The 10,551-nt window shown below is 49.2% G+C and overlaps 1 long non-coding RNA gene across 1 annotated transcript; it reads right to left on the bottom strand.

Annotated features, from left to right (window-relative positions):
- Window positions 1-282: 282 nt before the first annotated feature.
- Window positions 283-10,334, bottom strand: LOC128948753 (uncharacterized). Its single transcript, XR_008484156.1, has 4 exons — window positions 10,257-10,334; window positions 9,881-10,140; window positions 9,373-9,490; window positions 283-504 (listed from the first exon to the last, which is right to left on the bottom strand). It is a non-coding gene; the product is annotated as an uncharacterized LOC128948753 (long non-coding RNA).
- Between the last annotated feature and the right edge of the window lie 217 nt (window positions 10,335-10,551).

The raw sequence follows: 10,551 nt of genomic DNA, 5'->3' as shown, positions 1-10,551 counted from the left end.
CCAAAGCTCTATGTTTATACATACAGCAAACAAAACCAAAATCCCAGTAATACCCATCAGAAATCTATGAAACAATCCTATTGAAATTAATGCTGCCTCAAATACAAACCAACCCATCCAGAAAGTCAGCTTCACTCAAAAAACAATTTACACAGAGTTAATAATACCAAGAAATAAAACAACACACCATATACCACCAATGAATATAATAGTCAAGTAAAAAAAAAAACACTACATTTTTTTCTTTTTATTTCTTAAACTAACTTCTTTTATTAGCTAGAACAAAAGATTTTGCCAGGACTGTAACAACAACAACAACCTCTTTTTCTTCTTCTCCTTCTGAAATGTCCCTTCTCACTCCCAAATTCCTTTCAACTCCTGAGTTTACATCCAAGCAAAAAGCAAAATTCGTGCACTCGTGCGTTCGCTGCTCCCGTCAGATTCTCTCTTCCCCTCCACATCTTCTCACACTTTCAGTCTTCACGCTGTCCCGCCGTGATGAGTCTGACAGAAGAATTGGCACAAGCTAACAGAGCATTTCCCTCCCTCCCTCCCGCTGCTTTCCTCAGCGCATTTCAATCCATCCCAGGCCTGCAACGATGCACCCTCACCCCAAAGCTCACAGCAAGCGTGCAGCAGCTCAGGCTCACTTGCCTCCAGGGCTCTGTGCCTTGGATAGCCGAGGAAACTTCTGATGAGCCTCCGTTCCAATCAACTGGAATGCAAACTCACCTCCATCTCAGAGCCTCAGTGACCTCGGCCAGCCCCTTCCTCACTTCCCTGGGTCACAATGACTTCCAGGCACAAGGATGCTAAGCAGGTTCTTGTCTTTTCTCTTGAGTGCCAACAGGTCAAATCTGTAGGCTTTGACATAACTAATTACCCTCTCTTTGAACTCTCCCAAGGACACTTTTAAAGAAAAGACACAAGATTGCTGCTACAGCCATGTGGGATCGGGAGGAAAGCAGCAAGGATCCCAGGCCAGCGGCGCGGCCGGGCAGCGTCACGTCCCTGCCGCCCTGTGACAGGGCGCACGGCTGCAGGGCCCCAGAGCCTGCAGGCCCTGGAGCTGCCACACGGATGGACCCGGTTCCCTCCCCGGGTGCCCAGAGGGAAACCTGAGGGCAGGTGTCCACCCCGAGGGTGCACCCAGAGCCCCGGGCACGGATGGAGTCACTGGCCGCTCTCTGGGGACGAGACCCTCCCTGCAGGTGACGCTGCCTTGTCCTCTCCCTCCCTGTGGCACAGGCACCTCCAGGCTCCATGACCAGCCTCCTTCCGTCAGCATCCAGGTGCTGTGTCGGAGCCAGAGGGGTCGAGGCTTTCCAGAACCATAGCATCCTTTAGGCTGCAAAAGCCTGCTAAGGCCATTGAGCCCAGCTGCTGCCCCAGCACTGCCAAGCCCCCACCCAAATCAGGTCCCTAAACACCACATCTTGCCATGCTTCAAATGTCTCCAGGAATGAGGACTGCCCTGGGCAGCCCGCTCCTATGCCTGACCACCCTTTCAGTGAACAAATTGGTCCTCAAAGCCAATCTGAGCCTTCCCTGCTGCAACTTGAGGCCATTTCCTTTTGTCACGGCACTTCTTACCGGGGAGATCTCGGCACTTCAACCTTACCTGCTCCTTCCCTAGGAGCTCTCTGGCTTGCCTGCATGAGAGGAGAAACACTCCCAGCACAGGAACGGCAGCTCAGCAGGTCCCACACCGAGGCAGGGGAGCAGCTGTCCTCACCACAGCTCCCGTGTCAGCTCTCACAGATCGGCTCTGCTCTGCCTCCCGGGGGCAGATCTCTGCTCAGCGCTTCAGAATTGCCTGTTTGGAGGAGGGGGAAAAAACAGCTTAGCCAAGATTTTTATCCAGACTTATCTGATGTCTTTGCCTGCTTTGCCTCTTCCTGACTTCCTTCTGCTAAAAAAACAGCTGCCTTTGGACTTCTAGGGGCAACTGCCACGTAATGCTTGAAAAGGAACTACAGAAAAGTGCCTCATTTTTCAAGACTCAGCCAAGAAGACAGACAACTGCACCTTCTCCATCCCCACTGCCTGCAGAGCTGCCAGGCACCAGGCCAGCTCTGCTCCTGCTTCCAGTTGTTCCCAACTCTGCTGCAAGAACTGAAGGCTGCTTTGGCATTCCATGGCTCCGCTCCTCCCAAAAAAGATCTTTCAGTGCCGTTCTCCCTCCACGGGAAGGGCCCTTTTGTCTCACACGCTCGGTGACACGAGGCTGCGCCAAGCTGCAGCAGCCTCTGCTCCAGCTGGGAAGGGCTTTCTTCCTCCTCTGGCACCTGCCTGGCACAGGTTGCTCACACATGCTGGGGCTGCCCCATCCCTGGAAGTGTTCCAAGGCCCATTGGTGCTCTGGGATCAGGCTCAGAGCAACCTGGTCCATGGAACCGTGTCCTTGCCCACGGCACCAGGCTTGGAACGAGGTGATCTTTAGAGCCCCTTCCAACCTGAATTATTCCATGATTCTATGAACTCAAAAAACTCGGGGAAGAAATCTGTAAAGTCACTAAATACATAAAAGCATATCCCCATCAGCATAATTTTGAATGAAAAGTATATCTACAAACAGGGAGAAATATTCTATGTATTTGCTCTTGCTACCTTTCAGGTGTAATTTCAGCTATCTCTTCCAGTTTTAAAATATTCTCTTTTGAAATAATAAGCCGTGTTCAAATTTTAGCATTTTTACACTATTGCAGAAGCAAAAATTGCTGACAATCAGGCCGTGTCATTCTCTATGGAGCAGAGCCATCGTGACAGCATTCCTGGGACAGAAATTTTACAGGATGTCACTCCACAGAGAGCACCAAATTCCATATCAGTTGGCAGTTCTGCTCCTCCACATCAGAAAGCTAAACTAGGACAAGACAGCCTCGGGATTCACGAATGGCAAGGCAATAAGAGACACGCCTTAATAATATCATTACAATTTCCACAGATCTGCCACCTGATCTGCGACAGCACAGCACCCTGGCCCAGAGGAAGGTGAGCCTGCCCAGGACAGAGGTGGAACTAGGTCGTTTTCAAGATCTCTTCCACCCCAAACCATTCTGCGGTGTGATGACACAGGAGAGTTGTAAGGGAGAAGAAGGATGAATTCCTTTGGAAGGATCATTGTTTGCCTCTCTAGTAGCAGGCTTTACTGGCAGGATTGTTTTGCTCTTGCACTGACCTTGGCTGAAGGTGCTTCACCCTGCAGAGAGCGGTGACAGCCTGCTGCACACGCTGTTCTTGGGCAGAGCGCACGGAGCCAGAGGGCAAAGAGCCCCCAGCAGGTCCGTGACAGGAGCGGATGCTCCTCCCCACCTTTGGAAATATCCATTAGGGATTTTTCCAGCAGATGGCAACAGCAGACCGGCGTGGACTGCAAGGGCAGACTCTGCGGGCTGCCTGAAACCTGGCTGGGCTCCACCCAAAGAACCTCTCGGGTCTGCTCCTCCCGCTCCTGGCATTGAGCCTGGCTGGCAGCCCAGGGCATGGTTACTGGAATACAGAATGAATCAGTGCTGCAGGAAACTGCACAACAAGCTCTGCAGCTCTTGCTGTGTGTGCAGGCCTTAAAACACACCTGGTGCATTTGGAACAGATGAAAATTATGGCTCCCCCTGAATAAACATGATTTCTCTCCTAGATATCATTTTGAAAAATAATACTTCAAGGGGTGATCAGAATGGGAGCGCAGACAAACACCAAGAATAAAAACTACAGCGTTTGATGCTTTATCAAAAGGTGTGCCTGCCCTACCGTGTCGGGAAGCTGGACTGCTGGACCCAACTTTGCAGCACATTCTTGTCATTGCTTCTGAGCCACCTTCACCAGCTGCTCTCGTGGCATTTGCCGTGCCATTTGCAAATTACAATACGAGCGAACCTGGAAGGCAAAACACAAGATAAATTTACAGCTGGACAGTCAAATCTTTTTCTCCAAAATCAATGTACAGCTTTCCCCTTCAGCTGAAGTACAGGCCAAATTCATAGAATCACTCGGGTGAGAGAAGCCCTTCAGGCAGTGAAAACGAGCATTTAGGTGTGGTATGAAGCTTGGGGAGCCCTGAAGAGGCCGTAAAAGTCGACTGATATTCTTTGGAAATTACAAATAAAAAATGGGAGGAATGAATTTACAATGAACCCAGTGCGGAAACGCCGCAAGGGACAGCTTGCAGGGGAGATGCCTGAAAGCCAAAGCTGTGCTTCAGTGGCATCTGAGGTGGCAATTTTGCAGAGTGCCTGTACACAAGTTTCTTTTCACTGCGAGCAGTGAGCAGCGGCTCAGAAGACCTGGCTGTAAAAAACACAGGTTATTGTCCCCAAGCACATGCCAGTGGTCTGGAAAAGGGTGACACTCGTTGACATGACTGTTGTGATTGCTCAAGGGGAGAGCTCCTCAGTCCTCCTCACTTCACTGATGCTCCCCATTGGGGCGCAGGTGAATGGCACCACTGGGCTGTGCTTCACCTCCCTGGGTATATTCTGTGCAGGGAACTGCAATGCCATTGCAACTTTTCTGCTCTCACGTCATTCTTCCAGAAAAAAAACCAGTACCTTGAAGGGGAAAGTGCCCTGTCCCACTTCCTTTGTCACTTGTGCTAACCCACAGCACACACTCCCTGCACATGTTATCTGAATGTTAACTCTGTTTACAAGTGCTGTGAATAAACCCCAATCCAACTGAGAAAGTTCCTCTTTGCTCACATTTCAATACAAGGCTGGAACTATCACCTTGCAAAGAACTTTCTTCTACCACTGCTAGATGCAAAACCAAAAAGTAAACCTAGGAATGCCTGCCACACTCCAGCACACAAAGCTGCTGCTGCTGCTTTTAATGGCTTAGCCTGAGGGCTTTGCTGCTCTTCCTTTGCTCTGCTAATGGGAAGGACTGGGAGACCTCTTTGAACTAGCTACACATACCAAAGACCGAATAAACAAGTATTCTTCATCCCATTTCTCTTAAGAGTTTGTCCTGACAGATGCCTTCTCCCTCCTGAGGTTGGATTATAGTTTGTGTTTCCCTTTTTTTCCCCCTTTAGCCCTGGAAGCATTTCACACCCTGCTGGGCAATGCCCAGAAGTAATCAGACTGACTGAACACGGGAAACGCAGACAAAAGAAAAGGCTGGAAGCTACTGTTCTTCTCCCAGCTGGCACCGCCAGCTCCTGAGGGCTCAGCCACGACAGCCCACGTTTGTGACAGTACCTGTACGCTCTGGGTGTGTGCAGCCCTTGCGTCGTGCGGCAGCCTGGAGCTGCAGGCTCAGATATCCACCGCGAGCTCCTGCATCTTCCAGGACAAAGCCAGCTCTCCCTGCTGCTCCCGTGTTGCGCTGCCTGTGGAGCAGGGAGGGAAGGAGAGGCACACAGGTTAGCACAGTGGCAGTGCACGAGCTGCCAGGCGTCACCCATCTGACCCGCACCAAAGAGGAAATCTTAATTTTCAGAACTTCCCATCATGCCACACAAGACACTGAAGCCGTCCAAATCTGGAAGGGATAGCCTGGCATGATGCCTCCCCCAGGTCATATCTTACATCAAGAGTTCTTTTTCTCCTGCACAAGGCTCTATATCCTACTTGGACAGATATACAAATATCTATAGAAACTACAGATATTCAATAAGCCATCTTAAATCATAACAGCCAGGCCTCTGTACGACCGTGCTTAACTCCTGCTCAGCTCACGCCATCTCCCCGTTCCTCAGGCATCAGAAACCACTGAAACTCCCGTGTTTTCCTGGGGGCTGCCTGCCTGCAGCTGCCCTCCTCTCACCAACGGGGCCACCTGCCAGGCTCCCCAGGGCACAGCAGCCTCCAAGGGGAGCATTCGTCTGTTTGAGAGGTGATGGAAAGCCTGGGGAAAAAAAAAGCTCAGCGACACTGTGGCTCTGAAGGTGCAAGAACCATTACCCTGGAGACGTGCAGCTCACCTGGTTCATGCTGGGCAAGTTCTCTGCTCGCTTCACCTGAGCGTTCAGCTGGAGAGATCCATTTCCACGCGCTGGGCTGGCTCCATCTCCGTCCCTGCTGCGAGAAGGTGTTCAGGGGGATGCCGCTGCCCGCTCAGCAGACGCTTCACACACTCTGCCAGCAGCAGGGGCAGCCTTTGAGGCCACACCAGCCTGGCACAGAGTCACTGAGCCATTCTGACTGTGTTAACAGCACCACGGATGAACCCCCATACCCTCGGGCCTTCATTCTCCGGCACCCCGAGCCCCGCGGCTGCGCGGCAAAGAAGGAAAGCGGGCACCGGAAGAGAGGAGCGAGAGCAGGGCATGACAAAGGGCGGCGAGGGAGGGCGGGCTGTGCAGGAAAGCGGCACGGGAAGGGAAAGCCCGGGAGGGGGGTAGAGGGAGGGTGGACAGAGGAGGCAGAAACGGGGAAGAGAAAGGGAGTAGCGGGGAAGGGGCTGGACAGGAAGGAGCCGGGCTTGTGGGGGGAGAGGGAATGGGGGAAAGGGAGCGAGAGAAGGCGAATACGGGGAGAAGGAAGGAGGGCGAGAGAGAGGGACAGGCGGGGAAGCCTCACAGAGCCCCGGCTGCACCCCGAGCCCGGCCCGGCGCCTCGCCCTGCCCGGGAGGCTGCGCTCGGGGGAGCTGGGCTCGCTCCGGAGTCACTCGGCTCCAGTCGGCTCTTCGGCTAAACTCGGCTATTGTCGGCTAAACTCGGCTATTGTCGGCTAAACTCGGCTATTGTCGGCTAAACTCGGCTATTGACGGCCGCATTCGGCTCCATTCGTCCCTCCGGCTCGCTTCGGCCGAACTCGGAGCCGCTCTCTGCGCGTTCGGCTGAGCTCGGCTCGGCTCGCCTCCCCGAGGGCGGGCAAGCGGCGCCGCCTCACGTTAAACTCGCCCGGCTCGGGGCTCTCCTGCTGCCGCGTCACGCGGGCGGCCCGGCCTTCGTACCGACACGACCGGGAGCGCGGGGTGGCACAGGAGCTCATTGGGCTGTGCTAATTAGCACTCGCGCTAATTAGCGCGCACGAGAGCGGCGGGCTCGGTTCGGCCGAGCTCGGCTCCGTTCAGGCAACCTCGCAAGCCTGGCCTAGGTTCGCTCGAGCCCGTCAGGTTCGGCCGGTCTCGCCTTGGTTCGGCTGAGCTCGTTCCATTCGGCTGAAGGCGGCGTCGTTCAGTCGTGTTCTTATAAATACCTTTCTTTATTGACTGTATATTTCTATATTTAGATTTCTACTTCTATGATTCCAAATAAAACCCCTGTCTCTAACCAAATAAACACAAAAAAAGCCTTCTTTTGAACGATATTGAAATATTTTTATACTTTTGTATAATTATATTCACATTTATATTTATAGTTTCTTTTGATGCATTATATTCATAATTATATATAATATATATAAAATTCTAGGAAAGTATCTAAGTTATGATTTATATTAGGTATCACATCTACTGCTAAAACTAATTTTTTCTTATAGGTTTAAATTTTATATATATCTGTATATATTTATATTTCTATACTTAGATTTCTCCCTTTATATTATTTGTAGTTATAATTTTTACAATCAAAACACTGCCTATTGACAAATGAAAAAACCCACTTTGTTTAACTATTTTAAAAAATATTTTCATGCTTAAATTGTCATATTTATATTTATAATTTGTTCAGTATTACATGAGAACATACCTGCTCCTGCACTGCAGCGGGGCTCCCGCTCCTGGGGACCTTGGGGTGCCCCAATGGCATCAGAGCCCCGCGTCTTCATCCCCTTCTCCTCTATTTAGAAACTACACTGGAACCTTTTCCTGGGAACAAAGACGTTACCTAAATCCTCTCCCCGTGTCCCAGACAGATGGATATTCAGTTATTAGTTGGCTGGGCAGCAGTTTCTTAAATAGAATGATAAACAGGATGCGAACATTTTAGCTACAAGCAAATAGGCAAATCTGAACAAGGTACTGGTGGCCAACACCAACCACCAAAGTGATTTTGAAGCCATTTTTTAAACAATAAAATAATGATACCACAAAAATTAAGCAAAAAGCTAACTACTGGCTAAGAAAGAAGGAAAAATTAACTTTTGACAGCAACAACGTTCCAACCAGACAGGCTTTTTCCTCATGTCATACCTTGTAACTACCTCTCTTGGCAATTCTCGTCATGTATCCCAAAAGGAATAAATACCTCAGAGCGTCCTAAAGCAAAAAGTAGCACACGTGAGCCCCTCACACTCCCGGGAGGCCGGCACAGCGTGCACTGAGTCTGCAACAAATTCTGCTCACTGAGGGTCTGCAAACAAAGGTTCAACTGATGAATTGAACTGATTTTAAAGAGAGGTTTTCGAAGCACTGAAGCACAAAAAAGAACAAGCAGAAACAATTCTTAAAAAAAACCTGCAAGTTTCGTTTAGCATATATGCGACTGATTTCCACCCTGTGGCTTCTCACTTCGATTCGTCTGCAGGTTCAGGAAGATGACAATGCACACTCTGCCTTCCCTGAGCCCCCCACAGCAGCGGAGCGCTGCTCCGTGCGCTCAGATCATCAGGAACTGGATTACACGTGCCCGGATGGACCGGAACTGCTCTGCTGCAGATTCAGGAGACGATGGCAGAGAGGGGCTGGCCGAGGCGTCGTCCCAGTTCCGTTCCTGTGTGACGAGGAGCGGTTTGTTCCCAGCAGCTGCAACAATCCCCAGCTCGCTTCCGTGGTGAGTGCCGATGGCACACAAATGGCAGCCCGAGGAAATCGTGTTCTGGGCTCTAAGTGGTTGGGACGGGGTCCGATTTTTTGTTTTGTATCTGTATGATGATTAGTACAACAGGGCCCTGACCGATGACGTGGCAGCACAGAATTAAAAACTCCTCAATAGGATTACATCGGCTTCTAGGAAAAGACAAAAGCCTAGGACCCTTCTGAAATCTACTTTTAATCCAGAGCACACGGATTGTCACCATGCTGCACCTTCCAGCTTTTCAAAGCAGCTTACTTCTGAAGACCAGGAAACACTGATTTCTACAGAAACAATGGGCAACCCCCAGGCTAATCTCAGCACTACTGTTTAATAGGGGACCTGCCAGCGTGCCAGTCCAGCCTAAAGTGTGCTTTACTTCAGTCTAACATCCCCACAAAATTCTTCTCACGTCTCCCAACCCTGAAATCTTTTTTTCCCCTAAAGCTTCTCATCATTAGCAATTTCCAAGTAACATGTTTTTTTTACAGCATTCAAAAATGTCATGCTGGACTGTGCTAGAGAGTAATCTGCAAATATAAGCTTAGCAAAGTTTGAATTGACTTGTCCAGAGAAAAAACCTACAAGCGAACACCTACACCTGCCTACAAAGAGCTAACAAGCCCCTGGCAGCTGCCAGCATCAAAGCACATTGGATGTTTCTAATACAGGGTAAGGATAACAATATCACCTTTTGTTCTCTCCAGCTTGTTTTCCCTGCAGTCATATTTTGCTTCTTATGATTTTTTTAGTCTCCGTATCTTCGTGGACAGCACCGAGCCTGAAGACAAGGATACGAGAGTCTTTCCCTGCCGTACGGAGAGAACCAGGAAAACAGTTAAAAAGAGAACAGGGTAGTTTGAAATTCATACTTGCAATGAGAAGCAGCGCCTAACCAACAGAACAAAAGTAAACAAAGCATGATAGCTCCCTGGGGACAGAAGACTTACAAACTCTCCAGAATTTACAATTCTAGCGACCATCCCCTTCAGGACGGCAGCCAAGTGTCCCATGAGGTGGCGCTACACCAAAGAACAATCTGAGAGGTTCCAAAGAGCGAAATGGACGATATTTTGCAAAGACATAAAATCTTGCAAAATAACAAAAATACAATGGATGTAAACTACAGGGCAAGAGTACAAGTGTTCACTTTAAGAGCTGGAACCATCCAGGTGAGCACCTGATAACTGGATTCTCACCAGAGTTTGAACCCTTCAGGTCACCGAAGAGTTTTCCCCAGAAATTTCACAGACTGAGTTTTGATAGAAGTACAGTTGCCACATCCTCAGAAACGTCACCCATTCTCCAGGTGTGTGGAGGGAACTGCAAATGGCTCTCACGTAGTTTGAGCTACTTCTGTAAGGTCTCAGGGTGAATTTCACCAGATGCAACCAAACAGGGCAACTCCCTGTGGGACAGAAGGAACCCAAAGCTTGGGTAAGCAGAGCTGCAGCAAATACTGAGGAAACAAACATAACAGTGTAAAAAATAATAAACCATCCTTTTTTTTCTCTTGCTTTTGTTTTTTTCTTATTCAGATCAGCATAGCAATTAAAGAGAAAGTGAAAAACTCACCATTACTGAACATTTCATCATCTGCAGGCTGAGCATCCTTAGCATAGAGGACTCCAAAGTTAAAATTCACCGATCCCTGCGAAATAAAACCAAATATTGTATGATAAACAGTCAGACAGCAAACATAAAAATTTGTTTCCTCTAAGGACTTTCAGGTATGTATGTATCTTTGCATACATCCTACACATTAGAACATACACTTTATACCATCACCTAATACATAATCACTTACCTTTAAATTTTGATAGTATAGCATGAATTTTTAACTTAAATTGGTGATCTATTATTATTAAGT

This window comes from Melozone crissalis, unplaced genomic scaffold (assembly GCF_028551555.1).
Source record: "Melozone crissalis strain CALT ecotype California unplaced genomic scaffold, PUWL_Pcris_2 ptg000155l_1, whole genome shotgun sequence".
NCBI lineage: Eukaryota > Metazoa > Chordata > Aves > Passeriformes > Passerellidae > Melozone > Melozone crissalis.
The sequence above is the reverse complement of the archived record's forward strand: the minus strand, read 5'-3'. Positions and strand labels throughout refer to the sequence as shown.